Source organism: Hyperolius riggenbachi, chromosome 7, assembly GCF_040937935.1.
Source record: "Hyperolius riggenbachi isolate aHypRig1 chromosome 7, aHypRig1.pri, whole genome shotgun sequence".
Taxonomy (NCBI): Eukaryota; Metazoa; Chordata; class Amphibia; order Anura; family Hyperoliidae; genus Hyperolius; species Hyperolius riggenbachi.
The window spans coordinates 278,263,695-278,286,831 of NC_090652.1; the positions used below are offsets into that span (position 1 = coordinate 278,263,695).

Here is a 23,137-nt window from a genome sequence, read left to right on the forward strand (position 1 = left end):
ACTGTTAGATTGTGTTATCTGTGGGTGGGAGGAGCCTCATAGTGTGGCCAGAGGGGTACTCTGCTTCTACCTGTGCCACTAAGCCAGTCTATCACAGAGGGGTACTCTGCTTCTACCTGTGCCACTAAGCCAGCCTATCACAGAAAGGGGAGGTGAAGAGAGAAGTATTGCAGAGCTACCCACAGTATGTTACTTTCCAGAGCTGCCGCAATGCTTCCCTGCTTCTTAATTAAGTAGTCAGCTGTTGCTGCATTGGGTAAAAAAAGCGAGAGAAAAGTCATAATGAATGTTTATCGTGCCCTTTTTTCATTTACAGCAGAAGTCCACTTTACTGTACGATGAAGTTACATTGCGCAACTAGCACACTGTGATTTTACTGCTACGGCGCTACTTATGCAAGTAATGTAGCAGTATCGCTCATAAAGCTCAACTTGTGTTATTAGAAAGCAAAGGGTCGGGTACAGACTGAACACCATGAGAGTTTTGTAGCCTGCAGGTCTGGGAGTCTGTACTGCAGGAAGTAGATGGTAAAAGGACTGCTGATAACTAGGTACTTTAGAAATGATTTTGCTTTATTCTGCCACCGACTGTCAGCACAAAACTAGGAAAATATTTGGGCTTAAAGAGACACTGAAACGGAAAAAAAAATATGATATAATGATTTGTATGTGTAGTACAGCTAAGAAATAAAACATTAGGAGCAGAGACATAAGTCTAAGATTGTTTCCAGTACAGGAAAAGTTAAGAAACTCCAGTTGTTATCTATGCAAAAGAGCCACTGAGCTCCACGACTTTCAAAGTCGCAGAACGCTCTGTCTTCTGAAGCTTGTTATCTCAAGTGTCTGGCACTGTATTGTTTTTTCTGCAGAGGACAGTTCAAAAGCTCACTAGCCTGCTCTGTAAAATCATTTAGAATGCAGAGTAGTGTGGAAACTGCAAATATTAAAGAATGATACAATGTTATAAAAAAACTATACAACTAAAAATAAAAATATGAGAATATTTTCTTTGCTGTTCTAGTAATTAACCGTACTACACAATCAATTCATTATATCATAATTTTTTTTCCGCTTCAGTGTCTCTTTAAATGCCTTTTTTTTCGTTTTTGGATTGATGATAAAGGTGATGTCATGTGATTGCGTTCTGCTTTAAGAATCCGCCGCTGCAGTTTCCACGTGTGGATGTAAAAGATGTGAATAAGACTCCAGTCCTGCGGCTCTGTGTACCGCGCCGTGTACCATGGCTCATTGTTCGGGGCAGACAATGCTGAGACTGCTGGAAGACCAAGCTGGGGAACACAAATGTAATTCCTTTCATAGAGAGTTCAGAGTGTAACAGCAGACCTGGGCCGCTCCTCTGACAATAGAACATTGTGTGTTGGCCAGCAGGCACGCATTGTGCACAGAATGTGAGCCTCGCTCTGGTTGTGATACGGATATGTTGTAATGAGAACCCTGGGGAAAGTCACTGGTCCAGCATGCCTCACATTTTATGAAGCTAACCCCAGCGAGTGAATATGAAGCCATAAACATTGTCCCTCCTATTAGTAACTCGGCTGTGCAGAGTGGAGCAGAAAATACAGCTACATCAATACCTGACATTTGTAGAGAATGAGGTGCGGCTGTTAGATTGATAAATCATTTCTTAAATCAAACCTGAAAGTAAACTTAGGAGATAAAGAATTGTGTGTATAGTACAGTAATAGAACATTAGTAGCAAAGAAAAGAGTCTCATATTGTTTTCCAGTACAGGAAGAGTTAAAAAATACTTCACTTGTTATCTATGCAAAAGCAGGAGGATTTCTCAGGCCCTGCTGGGCCGATTTGCATAATTATTTTTTTTTTTGCAACACGCAGCTAGCACTTTGCTAGCTGCCCGTGCACTCCGATCGCTGCCGCTCCGCGCCGATTAGCCGCCACTCGCCGCGCCCCCCCCGACCCCGTGCGTTGCCTGGCCAATCAGTGCCAGGCAGCGCTGAGGGGTGGATCGGGACTCTCTTTGACGTCACAACGTCGATGACGTCATCCCGCCCGTCACCATGGCAACGGGGGAAGCCCTCCAGGAAATCCCGTTCTTTGAACGGGATTTCCTGATCGCAGGAGGGATCGGAGGGGCTGGGGGGATGCCGCTGAGCAGCGGCTATCATGTAGCGAGCCCTAGGCAGTAAAAATGTCACCATGTGATAAATGTCAGAATGTAAATCAGGGAGAGGAAATATTTTACAATGGGCAAACACTAACTAAATCATTTATACATAATTATTGTAAAAATGAAGCACTTTTTTTACTACATTATTTTCACTGAAGTTCCTCTTTAATTCAATTGACTTTGTTTTATAATTCGTAATTACGCATGAATCTATGCGTAATTTATGCGTAATTTATGTGTAATTTCGTGCTGACTTTGGTGGCGAATAGCAAAGCCCCCATACATGCTAATACTACCAAAATTGCTACATAGGTTAGAGTAAGTTCCCACTTGCCCCCTGCAGAATGGATCTGTTTAAAACGGATCCGTTTTTGTAAACAATTTTTTTCTCTCATTTTTGAGAGAAAATGCTTTTTTTGCAGGGACTTTCCAGTCTGTGGAAACATCCCCAGCCCTAGCCGTGGGTGGGGGCGCCATGCGAGCAGGCAGGAAGCGGGTCAGCCGTGGGGAGGGGGCACCTCCCCCTCGCCGCAGTCCCAACTTTCCCGCTCCAGCTAATTTCTGCCTTGATCAGGTTTTAAAAATTGAGCCACGGATATGTTTCAGGACCTGCGGTGAACCAGCTCGGAAGAAGAATAGTGGATATAAGTAAAAAAAATAATTGTTCAAACCTTGTAGTTTTTGAGAAAATCGATTTTAAAAATGCAAAGAAAAATGTTTTATAGGGTATATTCACAGTGGGACGTTGCGGTTTAATGCAGGGTTAAAGTCGCTGTGAGTTACCACAACGCAAGATTTACAACGGGACGATAACGTTGCACTGTGAACGGCCCATAGGATTATCATTGCAGTGCGGTAAGCTGCGTCATAAGACTTTATAGCGCAGCTCCGCAACGTGGCACTGTGAAAGCGACTAATTGCGAATTACGATGCGTAATTACACATAGGCGTAATTTCTGCTCATCACTACTAAGTAGTGTCCACAGCAAATTAACCTAACAAAGTACTATAAGGCCTCGTTCCCATTGCGTTCCGCTCGCGTGTCTGTTCACGATGGCAGTTTTTTTAGACATTTTTTTCCCTTTCCCGGCGCTTGGTTAGGCAGTGCCTTTTTGTTAAAAGCGCTTTTCCAGAGTGTTTTTTTAATTCACTCCCTGACACAAGTTCCAGAAAATAATAAATACAATGCATTTATGCTTAAAAACGCAATCGCTGCACAAAGCGATTTTGTGAATATTTTGCATTTATCCTATAATTTCTATTAAGGGCAAATCACTTTGAAAATGGTCCATGCAGCAATTATGTCAACTGACAGCGCACGGAACGCCCCTATCTGAACTACACCATAGGAAAGCATGATGCAGCTGCTTTTAGAGCGCTTTTGAAAAATTGTCAACGCTTAAAAAAGTCCAAAAGCGCCACTTACCGAGCCCTTACTGATGACCGAGCCCTTACTGATGGCCAACAGGAAGGTGACTCCAGGGCTAGACAATGAAATCCACTTGCCATCAACCACTAAGGTGTGGCTATTAGGCTGTGTGAGTTCATCAATATCATGTAACGGTTTAGCAGCTTAGGAGTCAGCAGCTTCCTCTTCCTGTTCAGTTGGCATTTGCATGTTAGGAGAATCTAGTTATTCTGTAGTTCCGTTCACCATTAGGTAATAATCCAAAATAATAACCTGAACATTTGTATAGCACTTTTCTCCTGTCGGCCTCAAAGCGCTCAAGATCTGCAGCTATTGGGATGCGCACAAGAGGCCACCCTGCAGTGTTAGGGAGTCTTGCCTTGAACTCCTTACTGAATAGGTGAAATGGAATGAGTAGAATTACTTTAGTTCAGTCCTATTGTCATCCAATGCAGTAAATACGTCCATATAGATTTTTGTTGGGGGGAAGTTCTACAGGAAATGCAGAAGATAACAAAGAAAGGAACATCAGGGTCTTCATTTAGTAAATGTATCATCAAAACACAGCTACTGCATCTAAACACTGCCACCTAGAGAGAGAGAGTGATATAAACATCATTTTCCAGCTGACAACAATTGTCAGCAACTCACATAAACACAGGTTCTTACATGATCTGTTTATGTGTACAACATATATGTATTAAAGAGGCACTGTATAATGCAGTAAATTATTCAGGATATCCACTCTTATGTTTATATCCCTGATTTCCACATCAGAAACACTTCTTATATCTATATATCGCTGTTTTTGCGGTATATTGGTATTTAACCCCACTCTTCCAGTGATTTGTAGCCTAGGCTGTTTAGCTATGTGAAATTCTCCTCCCAGAGCATTCTGGGAAACCAGGTATATTTTGTACGGGCTTTGGAATTTTCAGTAAACGAACATTCAGCAGAGCTACACCTGACAGCAGTAAAGATGTCACCCCCTGTGATAAATTTCAGAATGTAAATCGGGGAGAGGAAAGAATTTACAATGGGCAAACACTGGCTAAATAATTGATATATTAATATGGTTTTAAAAAAGTATTTTTTTTATTACGTTATTTTCACTATAATTCTTCCTTAAAGGGGAACTGAAGTAAGAGGTATACGGAGGCTGCCATATTTATTCCCTTTTAATCAATACCAGTTGCCTGGCAGCCCTGCTGGTCTATTTCTCTGCAGTAGTATCTGAATAACACCAGAAACAAGCATGCAGCTAGTCTTGTCAGATCTGACTTTAAAGTCTGAAACACCTGATCTGCTGCATGCTTTTTCAGGGGCTATGGCTAATAGTATTAGAGGCAGAGGATCAGCAGGGCTGCCAGGCAACTGGTATTGCTTAAAAGGAAATAAACATGACAGCCTCCATATACCTCTCTCTTTAGTTCCTCCTTAAAGGATATCCGAGGTGAATAATTAAATCTAGTCTTACTTACCCGGGGCTTCTTCCAGGAGTCATTTGTGTCCATCGTCGCAGCTCCGGCCTTCTCCTGGGTCCCGGTGGCAGTCTCTGAAGGATTTCTGACTCCCGGTGAATCGAGTCTTCTTCCAAAAAAATTTTGTGTCATATACCATATACCTCTTGCTTCATATTCCCTTTAACTTTTCCTATTCTCTTCTTCTCTGACTGATTGCCAGAAGGGGGAGGAGCCTCTCTTGGTGCAGTATCTTTTGAATATATCATTGTGAGTTGTGCCTCAGGATGATTTTCTGCTAAGTTGACACAATTCATACAAAATTCAGCTTTGATTTGGGCATTGAAAAAAAAGTCTGTGAATTTTTGTTTGGCGGACCACTTTAATATGCGATTCTGGGGTGCAAGTTATAAATGTTCAGGCAACTTGAGATATGGTAAACCAAATCAGTGAGTACTTCATAGGGATGGTGGGAAAATTGCCAATGCTAATTTCCTATCAGAAATGGGCTTACCGCAGTGGAAACTGATATGTGGAAATCAGAGTGGGGAAATCGTAATTCTGCGGAAATACCGCATTACCGCAACGCAGAATTTTTAGCCCAATCACAGGACTCGGAAGCATTGGCCCAATCAGAGAACGTAGAATGTTTCAGAGGAAATCGGATTACCACGGTAATTTTAGACGAGAGAATTCAAAATTTCTCCAAGGAAATCAGAGAATGCAGAAGTTTACTGCGGTCGCCAAACGTGGTTTTGGCAAAATAGCGTACAGTCGCAAACAATGGCGGATTCCCAAATGTATGTTATTTTACCTTTACAATTAACTAACTTTATTGACCCCCCAAAAATGAACATTCTTCAAAAATATGCAGAAATCGTATTTCTGCAGAAATTCATGTAATGGGAAAGTCATTTTTCGGAAAGCGGGAATTTCGTTGGAATCAGAAATTGGCATTTCCAACCACCATAGTATTTAAAGGGAACCCGAGCAGAGGAAGAAAATGAAAATCTGAACTTACCTGGGGCTTTCTCCAGCCCCCCGTAGCCTGCGAGGCCCCTCTGCGTCCTCTGGGTCTACTTCGCGGTTCCACTGGCGGCTCCGTTAGGTGCCAAAGTAGTGCGCAACTGTGCATGCACAGCCCATCTGTACAACCTGCTCAATCATGTGCCCATCACTGTAAGCGTCCTGCACTTGCACGGTTCTTAAAAGAGTGAACCATGCATGCGCAGGAAGAAGTTGCGTACCTAACGGCGCCGCCAGTGGGACCACGGAAGGGACCCAGAGGACGCCAAGGCATCTTGCAGGCTATGGGAGGCTGGAGGAAGCCCCAGGTAAGTTCAGATTCTCATTTTCTTCCTCTGCTTAGGGTTCCTTCAACAAACAGCAGCGTTTAAGTCCGCCAGGAGAAAATCGCAACATAGATGTTCTGTGTCTGTTTGTAAATACAGCAATAAAGTTGAGAAGTGCCTGTGCGTAGTCTGTTATTCTGCAGAGGAATGCAGACGTGTAGCGTGGTTCTCTCTCACCTGTCTGCAGCAGGCAGAGCACACACTATACACTGGGGCTTCACCTCTGAAGCAGACAGTGACAGGCGCTGCCGGCAGGGCTCCAGAGACGGCCAGTCTTAAATGTTTCTGCATCTCTCAGCACAAAGGATGTCACATGTGGGGTCACATATTTCTCTCTCTCCTCTCCCCACTTCCTTAATACCATCAAAAATTCAAATACCGTGTAACTTCAGAAGGGCAAACTTCAGTGCGCTGTAAAAATAGACCAACTTCAAAAATATGCTGCTGGGTCCGCTGAGGGGCCTGTTTATAAACAGCACTAAAATGTCAGCTAGTATTTTAAAAGTGTGAGCGTAATTATACCAGACTTATATGTGTATACGTTCACTCATCAAAATTTGCTTGGATTTTCGTCAGTCATTTACGTATCGTAATTAGAATGTTCACCTGATCTAATATCGCGAAAATGTAATGGATGTGGGTGAGATACACATTTTTGTGAAAAAGGACTTTCTTCTCATACCCATTGAATTCAATGCCATTGGTGAAAGTGTATTTTTGCCATATATTTTCATACAAATACCTATCTGGGCAGCATGGTGGAGTATTGGTTCCCAGTTTGAATCCTAGGCAGGGCCTTATCTGCAAGGAGTTTCTATGTTATTATTATTATTTATTGTATTTATAAAGCGCCAACATATTACGTAGCGCTGCACAATAGATAAATGGGTTAACCTACAAGGTAGGACATACAGGAAACCCACAACAAAACAAGATCATGCAAATGATTTGATAACAGTAGTGTCATAGGTCAAAATAGAGACTGTCCTAGTCCACAAGAGTGGTGATTGACAGTAAGATTGCATAATCAAGCTGGAAACACTAAGGGAGATGGCCCTGCCAGAGGCTTACAATCTAAAGGTGCGTACACACACACTACTGTAAAGAACAATCGGTCCGTCAGACCCTCCCGCTGGGCGGGCGTTCTCCCAACAGTAGAGCGTGTGTACAGTCTGTCAGCAGACTGATTAGGCTGTTTCGGAATGATCCGCTGAGCGGATCGTTCAGAAACAGCTTTATCAGTCTGCCAACAGACTGTACACACCCTTAAAAGGGTGGGGGTGGAGACAATAGGTGCATCTGTTGAGAGGGTGTCTAATGCTGGGCATACACAGCTCATTTCTTCTTATCAATTGAGCCGCTGATGGCTCGATTGATAATTTCCGACAGGTCCAATTGCCCGCCGGATCGATTCCGCGCTCGATACCGGCAGGCAGAACAATAGAAAAAACAAAGCGCTGATTAGAAAGCGCCCGCGGGGACGAGCGGGAATTGATCCGCGCGGACGAGCGGTGACGTGCCGGATTGAGCCGCTGGCTCGATATCGGCGCACTATCTAGCCGTGTATGCCCTGCATAACAGAAAGTATTATGGTGCTGGAGTAGGGGGGTATGCGAGCATGAAAAGGTGAGTCTTGAGAGCCTATTTGAAGGTATTAAAGGTGGGGGGGCGAGTCTGATGGCTGATGTTCTCCCCATGTCTGTGTGGGTTTCCTCCGGGGTACTCTGGTTTCCTCCCACATCCCAAAAACATACAGAAAAGTTAACTGGCTTCCCCCTAAAAATTGGCCATAGACTCATTGGACATATGTCTATGGTAGGGATTAGATTGTATGCTCCTCTGAGGGACAGGTAGTGACATGACTATATACTCTGCACAGCGCTTGTGGAAAATGTCTTCACTATAGAAATACTAAATAATAATAATAATCAGTGCACTCTCATGCCCATAGACTGCTTACCGTATATACTTCAGCGCATGCAAAAGAGAGTTTTCTAATGCCCAGATATTTTCACAAAAATGTTTACCTGTGTGAAAATGGGTTTTCTCATGCTTATATATTTTTGGGAAATAATTCCATCTGGGCAAAAAAATGTGCAGTTTCACAAAAATTTTGTCAACATGTAAATGGTCATGTTTGCTCACATGTACAATGGGTTGCAAAAGTATTCGGCCCCTTTGAAGTTTTCCACATTTTGTCACATTACTGCCACAAACCTGCATCAATTTTATTGGAATTCCACGTGAAAGACCAATACAAAGTGGTGTACATGTGAGAAGTGGAACGAAAATCATACATCATTCCAAACATTTTTTACAAATCAATAACTGCAAAGTGGGGTGTGCGTAATTATTCAGCCCCCTGAGTCAATACTTTGTAGAACCACCTTTTGCTGCAATTACAGCTGCCAGTCTTTTAGGGTATGTCTTTACCAGCTTTGCACATCTAGAGACTGAAATCCTTGCCCATTCTTCTTTGCAAAACAGCTCCAGCTCAGTCAGATTAGATGGACAGCGTTTGTGAACAGCAGTTTTCAGATCTTGCCACAGATTCTCGATTGGATTTAGATCTGGACTTGGACTGGGCCATTCTAACACATAGATATGTTTTGTTTTAAACCATTCCATTGTTGCCCTGGCTTTATGTTTAGGGTCATTGTCAACAACAACAACAACAACAAATAACATTTGTAAAGCGCTTTTCTCCCGTGGGACTCAAAGCGCATAAGCATGGCTCCGACCATCGTGGTACAGGGGAAGAATTTTATAAATCTGGAAATGCCAGGCTAAACAGGTGGCTTTTCAGTCTGGATTTGAATAGCTCCAGGGATGGTGCTGTCTTTACTGGGTGTGGTAGGGAGTTCCAAAGAGTAGGGGCAGCATGACAGAAGGCTCTGTCTCCAGATTTTTTGAGGTGCACTCTGGGAGTGACCAAGTTTATAGAACTTGCTGATCTGAGGTTGTGAGAGGTGTGGTGCAGCTTCAGCAAGTCCTTCATGTATCCAGGGCCCAGATTGTGCAGGGATTTGAATGTCAGCAGTCCAATCTTGAAGAGTATTCTCCATTCTACTGGTAGCCAGTGCAGTGAGCGAAGGATCGGTGTAATGTGACAGTGGCGAGGCTGGTTTGTTAGCAATCTGGCAGCAGCATTCTGCACTAATTGCAGGCGACGCAAGTCTTTTTTGGGGAGGCCAGCATAAAGGGCATTGCAGTAGTCCAGCCGTGATGTGATGAAGGCGTGGACTAGGGTTTGAAGATCCTCTGGGGGAATCAGATGTTTAATCTTTGCAATGTTCTTCAGATGAAAGAAGGAAGATTTAACTACAGATGAAATTTGGTTTCTGAAACTCAATTCCCCATCGATTAGTATGCCAAGGCTGCGCACAAGGTTGGAGCTGTTTATGTCTGAATTCCCAATCCTGATTGGTGTTGCTTTAGGATAGAGCTGTTTTGATGGCGAGCACTGGCTTTGGACAAACAGGACCTCAGTTTTGTCAGCATTCAGTTTCAACCAGTTATCATTCATCCATGCCTGAAGCTCAGCTAAGCAAGAGTTTATTTTTGGGGTAGGGTCTGTTCCACCAGGTTTGAAGGACAGGTATAGCTGTGTGTCATCGGCGTAGCAGTGGTACGTCAGGCCATGTCGTTGGATAAGTGTACCGAGTGGCAACATGTAGATTGCAAACAGCAGAGGGGATAGGACTGATCCTTGTGGCACTCCGAATTGTAGAGGTGCAGGTTTGGACATTATAGGTCCTAGGGATACTCTCTGTGTTCTGTCAGTCAGGAATGATCTGAACCACTGGAGGACTGATCCACTGATGCCACAGTACTCCTGCAGTCTGTTAAGCAGGATTTCATGGTCAACTGTATCAAAAGCAGCTGAGAGATCCAACAGGATTAGGATGGAGCATTCCCCTCTGTCCCTTGCCATGAGCAGATCGTTGCAGACTTGGATGAGGGCTGTTTCACAGCTGTGGTGTTTCTTAAAGCCAGATTGTAGAGGGTCCAGGATGTTGTTTACTGACAGCCTGGTTTCAAGTTGCAGATAGACAGCCTTTTCAATAACTTTACCTAAGAAGGGGAGGTTGGAGACAGGTCTGTAGCTGCTCATAGCATCTGGATCCATGGAAGGTTGTCCTGCTGCAAGGTGAACCTCCGCCCCAGTCTCAAGTCTTTTGCAGTCTCCAAGAGGTTTTCTTCCAAGTTTGCCCTGTATTTGGCTCCATCCATCTTCCCATCAACTCTGACCAGCTTCCCTGTCCTTGCTGAAGAGATGCACCCCCAGAGCATGATGCTGCCACCACCATATTTGACAGTGGGAATGGTGTGTGTTCAGAGTGATGTGCAATGGTAGTTTTATGCCACACATAGCGTTTTGCATTTTGGCCAAAAAGTTCCATTTTGGTCTCATCTGACCAGAGCACCTTCTTCCACATGGTTGCTGTGTCCCCCACATGGCTTGTGGCAAACTGCAAACGGGACTTCTTATGCTTTTCTGTTAACAATGCCTTTCTTCTTGCCACTCTTCCATAAAGGCCAACTTTGTACAGTGCATAACTAATAGTTGTCCTATGGACAGATTCCTCCACCTGAGCTGTAGATCTCTGCAGCTCGTCCAGAGTCACCATGGGCCTCTTGCTGCATTTCTGATCAGCGCTCTCCTTGTTCGGCCTGTGAGTTTAGGTGGATGGCCTTGTCTTGGTAGGTTTACAGTTGTGCCATACGCCTTCCATTTCTGAATGATCGCTTGAACAGTGCTCCGTGGTATGTTCAAGGCTTTGGAAATCTTTTTGTAGCCTAAGCCTGCTTTACATTTCTCAATAACTTGATCCCTGACCTGTCTTGTGTGTTCTTTGGACTTCACAGTGTTGTTGCTCCTAAGATTCTCTTAGACAACCTCTGAGGCCCTCACAGAGCAGCTGTATTTGTACTGACATTAGATTACACACAAGTGCACTCTATTTAGTCATTAGCACTCATCAGGCAATGTCTATGGGCAACTGACTACACTCAGATCAAAGGGGGCCAAATAATTATGCACACCCCACTTTGCAGTTATTTATTTGTAAAAAATGTTTGGAATCATGTATGATTTTCGTTCCACTTCTCACATGTACACCACTTTGTGTTGGTCTTTCATGTGGAATTCCAATAAAATTGATTCAGGTTTGTGGCAGTAATATGACAAAATGTGGAAAACTTTAAGGGGGCCGAATACTTTTGCAACACACTGTATGTATAGTCAGTGTTTAGCCTGTTGACCTTTCTTCTTTACGACTTCTGCAATTCGCTGCGGCATACCGGATATAATCATTAATTATCACAATTAGTGGGCTTCTGTTGGGCCACCTGCTGTTTGAGATTGGACCACAGGTTCTCCATGGGATAAAGATCTGGGGAGGTTTCTGGCAACGAGTCCAAAATTTCAATGATTTGACCGCTGAGCCACTTGCAATCTATCATCCTTGTAGTACATAGATCACCATCAAGCTGAACCTGGATTGAGAGGGCGTGACTCTTGCACACGCATCTACATAATACTGAAGTTCCCCATCAGGTCCGTATACCGAGAACTAAGTCACCAGAGGCAGCTGCAATGCGTGTTTTCGGTTGAATCTCCATGTTGCAACAATATATAAATGTGAACAATGTATGTGACTGATCATTAGAGAGATAGCAAGCTTGAAAAAGGAGGTATACCCTCCGAAACATAAAGAGAAATAATTATCATTAAATGGTGCCGGTCTCATCACTTCATTGACTATTCTTGGTTTGTTGTGCTGAGGAACCAACAGACCAGGCACATCGCTACATCAGTATAGAAGTGCTTCTTACCTCCAATTCTTCAATTGCAATTGGATTGTTGGGAGAAGTTGCTCTTGGAGGACGTTTTGATACCATTCTTTATTCCTGAGTTAGTCGGCCCATTTCTTAAAGCGGACCCAAACCAAAAAAATGTTTAATTCAAAATGTTTAGTTGCACCACTGACACATACAAAGATAAATGAACACTCCTTCAAGCCTATGAGCATTTCAGTGCATGCTTTTCACCCATCTCTTTTCATAACTCGGGTTATACAGGTGGCAGCCATTAGCAATTCCTTCTTTGCCGGACACCACCTACTCCACCAGTTTGCCAGATTCTGTCCCGGCAATATTAAAGGAAGGGAGGGGTTCCTCCAATAAATGTAAAATATTTTATATTTGTCATCATGCATCTGAAAAAAAGCCTGCTATTTATTATTATAATTTAGAAAATAGATTTAATTTCTGAAATCTTGTATTTTTAATTTGGGTCCACTTTAAACGGGAAACAACCCTATTGGATTATCTCAGGATTGGAAAGATAGAGGACTCATATCTTTTACTTTTTCTTTTCCAGGCAATCAATTATCAAAATGGCTGAAAGGAGGCTTCATCAAAGAACTTTGCTCCAGACTTCTGTTGTCCAGTCATTGCACCTCTTGTAGAATCTCAGTCTGTCCTTGATGCTTTCCTTGGAAATAAGGAATTTCTTTTCCGCCCTTCTTAGACCAAAGCCATTGTCCAAAAGTCTTTGCCTCAGGTAGCTCAGTGTTCTCCCCAGGCTCTTTTAGCCGGGTGCTCCACCTGGCTAGTTTTGGTTAGCACCCGGTTGTTATCAGCTCACCTCCTGCTATTCTTAGTTACATAGTTATTTTGGTTGAAAAAAGACATACGTCCATCGAGTTCAACCAGTACAAAGTACAACTCCAGCCCATCCCCCACATACCTCTGTTGATCCAGAGGAAGGCGAAAAAAAACCCACAAGGCATGGTCCAATTAGCCCCAAAAGGGAAAAATTCCTTCCTGACTCCAGATGGCAATCAGATAAAATCCCTGGATCAACATCTGTAAGCAGAGTTGCACACAGAAGCACCGGCCCTGCATTCTCTCATCCCGCCCCACCCGACTAATTTTTCCTGCCACCCGGCTGGAAAAAAATTCTGGGGAGAACACTGTAAGATGCTCTCACACCCACCTGCTGCCATTACTACGCAAGATCTGCACTGGTGGCAACACCATTCTGTATCTAACTCCTCAGGAGTCCAAAAGGTTGCAAGGGTGGCACACCTTACCCAAAGTATGGGTGCATAACTTTAGGTGCCAAGTCACCAAACTAATATGCAGTTGAATGTAGATTCAGGTTAGCACACCGGCTTGTAGATGCAACATTTCTGTTTATTGCTTCATCAGCACATAATACATGACAATTATTTCGGGGCCACGGAGGGTCCCCTTCTTCAGAAAGTGCAGGAAAACAACATGTTTTTCTGCACTTTCTGAAGAATGGGGACCCTCAGTGGCCCTAAAACAATTGTCATGCATTATGTGCTGATGAAGCAATAAACAGAATGATTGCATCTATAAGCCGGTGTGCTAACCTGAATCTACATTTAACTCCTAGGAGGAGATTGCTCTGGCGCTTGCAGGACACTCTCGTACATCCTGAAGCCTACTTCACCACAGCTGAACTGCAGATCAACTGCCCGATATCAGCCCAACAGTCGCGTAAGTTGATCCACCGGTTAGATCGGGCAAACTACCTGTTATCAGTCACTCGTCTAGTCGTTTGTCACATATACGCACACCCAACCATCGCCAACAGGTCATGTTTGCACCATAGCTGGTCGTAATAGTTGCACATGTGTATGAGCCTTTTTTCACATTTCAACTAAACTTTCTTATCTCTGGAAAGTAATTTCACGCACAAAGTGGGAACCCAGAAGAAAAAAAGAGAACACAAGGATTTGATCAATTCCCCTCCTTCCCCCTTTATCTGTAAGAGTTTATCTCCGCATTCTGCTGACGGCATTGGAGTACAGTGAAAGCAGAGCCGCTGTCAGTCTGTATGAGAAGCAGACACACCTTGTAAGGACACACAAGTCAGGGTGGAGGAATTCTCCACAATGATGTTTAATCATTCTGTCACCAGAAAACACACACACATTTGTACATGCGGGCCTGAGGAGTATATTCCAGAAGCCAGCACATAGTTTCTGGCCGCACATATTTCACTTGTGCCCAGGAGACTGGGAGGAAAGAGAAAATCCGAGGAGGAGAGCCCAAGGATTCTTTCCAAAAACAATTGTACCTAAGAGGCTCAGGTTGTGGAATGGAAGCCCGCCGCCCGCCCGGGGGTAATGACGGGCGATTTCACCACCGCGCAGAAAAGAAAAATACACACATGTGGTTTCTGTGCCGATGCTGCTGGAAGCGGGGGAGGGAGGGCCGCCCGCGTCACTCCGCGCTATGGGGGAACATTATATGAGGGTCTCCTGTGGTTTCACCTTCGCTGGGGGTAGCAGGGAACATTTGTCTGCTGAGGAGGAAATATGCTTCACGTTTACAGCCAGAACTACTTTCTCCTTGAAGTGAGGTTATAATATATGGATGGAATGAACGCAGCATCATCCCCAGCTGCTGATTCCCAGAAATAAGAGGCCTATAAACTGCCAACCTGAGGCAGCTGTCTATGGGGATAAGAATTAGGGGAAAGACAATGTAGGGAAACTAAAGGGAACCTATGCAGATAAAGGGGCCCTCCGGGGTAAAAATAAAAACCCACATTACCAGTACACTGAGCACAGGCAGCAGACGTTATAACAACTGGGCTGCACGGTGGCGTAGTGGTTAGCACTCTCACCTTAAAGGGCTGGGACCTCGGTTTCACATCCCAGCCAGGGCTCTATCTGTACGGAGTTTGTGTGCTCTCCCTGTGCCTGAGTGGGCTTCCTCCAGGTTCTTTGATTTCCTCCCACAACCTAAAAGCATACAGATAAATTAATGGGCTTACCCCTTAACTACTTTAAGACCGCGTCACGCTTTCTTTGCCATTTTATTCTAAATGCATTTTAATGGGAAGATTAAGAAAAAAATTGAAAACATTCATTATTTTTCAGTTTTCGGCCACTATAGTTTTAAAATAATAAATGCTACCATAATTAAAACCCACATATTTTATTTGTCCATTTGTCCCGGTTATTACACCATTTCATTTATATCCCTATCACAATATACGGTGCCAATATTTTATTTGGAAATAAAGGTGCATTTTTTTAGTTTTGCATCCGTCACTATTTACAAGCCCATAATTTAAAAAGTAACTGTAATATACCTTCTTGACATACATATTAAAAAGTTCAGTCCCTAAATAAATATGTTTGTACATGTAATTTTACTATCAGGCCACAAGATATCCTCGCACATATCTTCCGTATGCGCAGTATGGGCTTTGTGAAAGACGGAGCCATCTCGTAGATGGCATCGGGCTTTCATACGTGGAATAAGATCAATGAATGTGTTCCTGTGGGAGAGCGCGCGATCGGCCATGACGAGTGGCAGCAGGGACAGCTTTTTGGACATAGCTGCTACAGTAAAGTAGTTTAATGAAGCAGAGCAAATTGTCGGGTGCTGTGCGATCATTCCAAATCGGGGGGCATCCTCACAAGTTTGCCTCAGGCATCAAAAAGTCTAGAACCGGCCCTGTGTATAAATAGACCTCAAATACCCCAAAGCACTATGTATGACTTACTGGAGCTGCCAGCTTATACCAGGCCTTAGCTGGGCCACATGCAGAACAGAGACTCACAGACTAGTGAATGGGATGTAATTCCAATACTGAGTGCAATGAATGAGAGCGATATGTCCTCCTGGGGGACGGGACTTTGGATACACCCAGCTTAAATATTGCTTATGTTTTACATATGTACCAAGCCAAAATAAACCCGTCCATCTGTTCAATTATACTGAGCAGGATAATGGAGGGCCTCAGAGGAGGCCTGAGCGCTCTGTGCAGGAGGTGGACATTGATTTTTTTACATTCCTTTGGTGAGTTACTTGGAAAATCATCCCCAGAAAAAGGCTTTTCTATTCCCCGAGAAGATATCAGACGGCGGCCCCACCAGTGGCCTTGATTGAGTGAAGCTTCTCAGTCTGTAATGTCTCCTATGTGCAGAGAGCTCATCCTGGGCTGTTCCTGCTGCCTGATGGATGATATTGTCACAGAAAACTCATTATTAGCCATTTGCTGCTACTGTGTCAATTAGCCTGTGACATTCCAGTGTACCTATGGATGCTTAATGCCTCTGAGGCTCCCCTCCTGCCTCGGGATCAATAAATTAGAGGTGTTTCCATGTCTGAGTCACCATTAGTGACAGGAAAGTGTTTTCCAACAAGCAGAATTAGAAGAGGAGAGGAAGATAGAAATAAGAGAGGGAGGAGATGGGAGCGAAAAAAGAGAGAGAGACAACAGAGGAGGCTGGGGAAATATAGAGGACATGAATGAGAGAAAGAGGGAGGCAGATAACAGAGGAGGCTGGGGGAAATATAGAGGACCTGAATGAGAGAAAGAGGGAGACAGACAACAGAGGAGGCTGGGGGAAATATAGAGGACCTGAATGAGAGAAGGAGGGAGACAGCAGAGGAGGCTGGGGGAAATATAGAGGACCTGAATGAGAGAAGGAAGGAGGCAGATAACATAGGAGGCTGGGGGAAATATAGAGGACCTGAATGAGAGAAGGAGGGAGGCAGATAACATAGGAGGCTGGGGGAAATATAGAGGACCTGAATGAGAGAAGGAGGGAGGCAGATGACAGAGGAGGCTGGGGAAATATAGAGGACCTGAATGAGAGAAGGAGGGAGGCAGATAACATAGGAGGCTGGGGGAAATATAGAGGACCTGAATGAGAGAAGGAGGGAGGCAGATGACAGAGGAGGCTGGGGAAATATAGAGGACCTGAATGAGAGAAGGAGGGAGGCAGATAACATAGGAGGCTGGGGGAAATATAGATAAAGGGGGACAGACAATTGGCATACGTCAAAAAGGGCACCCTGAAATTTGGGCACCCAGAAAAGAATGAGAGAAGGAGGGGGACAGACAACAAAGAAGGCTGGGGAAATGCAGAGGAACTGAACGAGAGGAGGGAGAGAACAGACAGGGCTGGTTTAAGTGGCACCAGGGCCCAGGGGCAAACCTAACCTGGGCACCCTCCCCCATAAAGTTAGCCCCCAGCTACCACACCCCCAGGTGGTCTCCCCGACTGCTCCCGAGTCCCCAGAGCCCCTGCACGATGTGTGGTTGTCCCAGCAGCTGCTCTGTCCATTCTCTGTCTTCAGCCTCGCTGCCTGCCTCTTCTCCATGCGGTCCATGTCATTTACACATAACCTGCACTGGATTATGGACAAGAGGCAGGAAGCGAGGCTGAAGACAGAACGCGGATGGAGCAGCTGCCGGGAAGGTCGAGTAATTACTATGCAGCCACACATCATGCAGGGGCCCCAGGGACTTGGAAGCAGTCAGGGGGGCGAGACCACCTAGGGGGTCTGGGGGCCCGCCCGTGGTCGGGGGCCCTGGGGCAATTGACCCCTTTGCCTTAATGGCAGCCCCGGCCTTGATAAAAGAGGAAGCTGGGGGGAAATATAGAGGAATTGAATGAATGAGATAAGGAGGGAGACAGAAAATAGATGGTTGATTGAAGAATGGTACGGGGGTCTCCATGATTTGCTTTAAAGGGAAGGTCCGATGAGGATAAACATAAAAAAAATCCACTTACCTGGGGTTCCTCCAGGCCCTGGCAGCCATCCTGTGTCCTCGTCGCAGCTCTGGTGGCTCCCGGTCCCCTCCGATGGAGAAGCCGTCCTCACCAGGTCAGCTTCTCATGCGCTCCACCGGATGCGTCTCACGTAGTCGCACTGACGTCAATCGGACTGTAAGTAGCTCTGCGCCTGCGCAGTACAGTCCGGATAACGTCAGTGCGACTACGTGAGACGCACGCTGGAACACAAGCAGGCCTCAGGAACCGGAGGGGACCCCGGGCCACCGGCGGGGAGCGGAGCTGCGGTGAGGGCACAGGATGGCTGCCAGGGGCTGGAGGAAGCCCCAGGTAAGTGGATTTTTTATTTTTATCCTCCTCGGATGTGTCCTTTAAGTCTCTTTGTGACTCATCTGAAGAGCTGCAAGGTCCCATGTTAATGTTTCAAAGCAAACTTGCGGGCCACGTAACTCCACTACTTCCTCCGTACGGGTTTGAGGAAGGAAGTAGTGGAGTTACGTGGCCCGTGAGTGGAACACATCGTCTGTAGGCGACGGCATAAGTAAGTTAACTACCCCTCGGCCACGGGCAGCGCTATCTATTTTAAATTTCAATTATGAGTAGCTACTCATAGAGAGCAACACTAATGTCCAACTGATGTAATCCTACTAGCCCTGTCTATTTATGCAAGTTGAGGGGCTACATCAGTGATACTATGTAGCAAGAGGAGGGGCTACATCAGTGACACTATGTAGCAAGAGGAGGGGCTACATCAGTGATACTATGTAGCAAGAGGCGGGGCTACATCAGTGATACTATGTAGCAAGAGGAGGGGCTACATCAGTGATACTATGTAGCAAGAGGAGGGGCTAGATCAGTGACACTATGTAGCAAGAGGCGGGGCTACATCAGTGATACTATGTAGCAAGAGGAGGGGCTACATCAGTGACACTATGTAGCAAGAGGAGGGGCTACATCAGTGACACTATGTAGCAAGAGGAGGGGCTACATCAGTGATACTATGTAGCAAGGGGAGGGGCTACATCAGTGATACTATGTAGCAAGAGGCGGAGCTACATCAGTGATACTATGTAGCAAGAGGAGGGGCTACATCAGTGATACTATGTAGCAAGAGGCGGGGCTACATCAGTGATACTATGTAGCAAAAGGAGGGGCTACATCAGTGATACTATGTAGCAAGAGGCGGGGCTACATCAGTGATACTATGTAGCAAGAGGCGGGGCTACATCAGTGATACTATGTAGCAAGAGGCGGGGTTACATCAGTGATACTATGTAGCAAGAGGGGCTACATCAGTAATACTATGTAGCAAGAGGAGGGGCTACATCAGTGACACTATGTAGCAAGAGGCGGGGTTACATCAGTGATACTATGTAGCAAGAGGAGGGGCTACATCAGTAATACTATGTAGCAAGAGGCGGGGCTACATCAGTGATACTATGTAGCAAGAGGAGGGGCTACATCAGTGATACTATGTAGCAAGAGGAGGGGCAACATCAGTGATACTATGTAGCAAGAGGAGGGGCTACATCAGTGACACTATGTAGCAAGAGGAGGGGCTACATCAGTGATACTATGTAGCAAGAGAAGGGGCTACATCAGTGATACTATGTAGCAAGAGGAGGGGCTACATCAGTGACACTATGTAGCAAGAGGGGGGGCTACATCAGTGATACTATGTAGCAAGGGGAGGGGCTACATCAGTGATACTATGTAGCAAGAGGCGGGGCTACATCAGTGATACTATGTAGCAAGGGGAGGGGCTACATCAGTGATATTATGTAGCAAGAGGCGGGACTACATCAGTGATACTATGTAGCAAGAGGCGGGGCTACATCAGTGATACTATGTAGCAAGAGGCGGGACTACATCAGTGATACTATGTAGCAAGAGAAGGGGCAACATCAGTGATTTTATGACATTGTTGACCAGTTAAGGAAATGTGTTTTGTTTTTTTTTGTTTTTTTTTTGACAAATTCTAAAAATTGCATGGAGCTCCACCAGGTGGTGGAATTGTACAATATGAAATATTCATAGAATATATTTCATATTTATCTAACTAAAAAAGGATGAAATTGATTTTAGCACAGATGATACTACATAGAAAATAACATGTTTCCTTTAAATTAATAGCAAAGGAAGCAGCAGCAAAAGCATATATTGCTGAGGCTACGGAATGCAATAGGTCTTTACGGTTAAGAGTCTGTAATCTCAGTGATTATTAAGGACAATCTGCTCCTCTTCAGTGGCGTGCTTCAGATTCTGATTTTAAAGATGCTATTAAGTCTGGATAATGTAATTCTTAAATACTTTACGGGCAATTTGTTTCTGTCATAAAGCAGGCAGAGGAAGTTACCCCCCGCCCACCTCCAGCACTGCTATGCTAATAACCTGTTTTAAATTCCCATTATCGCCCAGTTTTGGTCAGAGCCTCTCTGAGAGTCGGCTTCTGATCCCCCGGAGTGCTTTGATAGTTATCGCTCAAGAATCAACAATGTATAATTCATTACACAGCAAATCCTATTTCAACACACAGCCTCCATTCTTTCTCATTTCCAAGCCCCGAAGAATATTGCTTTCTCCAAAAATACTTCAGCCTCGGAAAATATTCCAGTAAACAGGAAATTCAAATTGCCAAAATAATGGATGTCTAAAGCCCCATCTACACCATACAATTTCACACGCGATCGATCAAATTCGATTGGATCGATTAAATCCGACATGTCCGATCGGTAGTGTGGTCGATTATGCATAGTTATCAATGCAAAATCGACCACACTACCGATCGAATCCCGATAGGACATGTCGGATTTAATCGATCCAATCCAAAAGAAACACTGAAGTCTCCTAAAATACAACTTTTTATTGCAAAAACCTGTTCAACATTATTGCCCTAACTAACTAGCGCTACATCCCTGCGGTGGAAATCTAACTAAATCCCCCCCCAACTCCCCATGCAAAATCCACAACTTTCTTGGTCGTGGATTTTGCTGCCCTGTGCGCTTCCGGGAGGCAGAGCTGTCAGCTGCAGCTCTGCCTCTCCATGCACGTCTATCAGCACGTATCTCCACCTCTCCCCCGCCCCTCTCAGTGAAAGAAGACTAATGGCCCGTACTCACGGGCTGCAGAAGTGGCCTGTCGCCAGCACACGTGAGCGTGCTAGTGACAGGCCGGCGACAGCTTCTCTCCAGGTCCCTCCGCGTACACACGCGGAAGAGGGACCAGCGGCGAGACGGAAGCTGTCGCCGACGTTCCTCCTCCCCCCGCCGGAAGCTCCATTTACCTCTATGGAGGTTGCTGTCGCTAGTCCGCGTACTCACGCGGACCAGCGACAGTTGCGGCGGAGGTGCGGCGGCGACTGTTGCCATGCGATTGAAACTTTCAATCGCATGGGGACAAGAGCGACGGGTGACAGTTCGGGGTGCGCGCGCCGCGTGTTGAGGCGACAAAAGTCCCTCGTGAGTATGGGCCATAAGAGGGGAGGGCGGAGACGGAGATATGCGCTGATAGACGCGTGTAGAGGCAGAGCTGCAGCTGAAAGCTCTGCCTCTCACGGAAGCGCTCCCCACAGTGTGCCCCAGGAAGTTTGGGGGGATTTAGTTAGATTTCAGCCGCGGGGATGCTGCGTTTTAGTTAGGGCAATAATGTTGAACAGCTTTTTGCAATAAAAAGCTGTATTTTAGGAGACTTCAGTCTCTTTAAGAGGGCTTTAAAGAGGAATATATTGCACCCTCAGCATTATAAATAGTACAATAATACCATGGCTCTCAACTGTCCCTCTTTTGGAGGGACTGTCCCTCTCTGGAAACTGTATCCCTCTGTCCCCACTGTGTTCTTGTGGGTTTGCGATTCTAGGGGCCTAATGCAATAAAATACGTCATCTTTAGCGCAGGGTCGGTTCAAGTCACAATGGAGTCTTAGGGCAAAATTAACCTGGAGGTCCCTGCAGTTCTCAGGGGCCCTGGGGCAATTGCCCCCTTTGCATGTACGGTAGCACCGGGCTTGCTTTGCTGTACTTTGTTGTAATCAGTCCCATGGAGAGATACTCCCAGTAGCACTTGTGATCTTGGAAGCAGGAGTGCCACGGCAGTAGGCAGATGATGGGAAAGGCTAAAACACCTTAGAAGGTAACAGAAGAAAGAGGGGAAAAAAAAACATTTTATGGGGGCAAATGTATTTAATATACAATATGTGAGGAAGATTTTAGTAATAACCTCACATTTTAACTTGGATCTACTTTAGAGTGCCGGGAGAGGGGGTGCAGGCATCCAAAATACAAAATAGGGTGTGAGAACTATATAAAAATTATATAAGAAGAGGTATCTTACCTCTCCAGATGCAAAATACAGAAATAGAGGATTTTTAAAGGATAAGACTTATTTAAGAACGATACAAGAAGACGAGTTTCAGGGGTCTCTGCCTGCTTCCTCGGGTCAGTAAAACAACAAGTTTCTAAAAACAAATGTACAGTTACTCAGCTACCATTCACAACAGACAAATTATAGTCAATCCTGTTGTTACAGTTACAGTGGCTTGCAAAAGTATTCGGCCCCCTTGAAGTTTTCCACATTTTGTCACATTACTGCCACAAACATGAATCCATTTTATTGGAATTCCACGTGAAAGACCAATACAAAGTGGTGTACAATACATGTGAGAAGTGGAACGGAAATCATACATGATTCCAAACATTTTTTACAAATAAATAACTGCAAAGTGGGGTGTGCGTAATTATTCAGCCCCCTGAGTCAATACTTTGTAGAACCACCTTTTGCTGCAATTACAGCTGCCAGTCTTTTAGGGTATGTCGCTACCAGCTTTACACATCTAGAGACTGAAATCCTTGCCCATTCTTCTTTGCAAAACAGCTCCAGCTCAGTCAGATTAGATGGACAGCGTTTGTGAACAGCAGTTTTCAGATCTTGCCACAGATTCTCGATTGGATTTAGATCTGGACTTTGACTGGGCCATTCTAACACATGGATATGTTTTGTTTTAAACCATTCCATTGTTGCCCTGGCTTTATGTTTAAGGTCGTTGTCCTGTTGGAAGGTGAACCTTTGCCCCAGTCTCATGTCTTTTGCTGTCTCCAAGAGGTTTTCTTCCAAGTTTGCCCTGTATTTGGCTCTATCCATCTTCCCATCAACTCTGACCAGCTTCCCTGTCCCTGCTGAAGAGAAGCACCCCCAAAAG

General features: G+C 45.0%; 1 long non-coding RNA gene across 1 annotated transcript in view; it reads left to right on the forward strand.

The window, feature by feature from the left end:
* Positions 1 to 13,533, forward strand: part of LOC137525855 (uncharacterized) — an 84,746-nt gene extending 71,213 nt beyond the window's left edge. Inside the window, exon 4 of the long non-coding RNA XR_011023035.1 lies at positions 12,754 to 13,533. This is a non-coding gene — a long non-coding RNA (uncharacterized lncRNA). The remainder of the gene's footprint in view (positions 1 to 12,753) is intronic.
* The last annotated feature ends 9,604 nt before the right edge of the window (positions 13,534 to 23,137 follow it).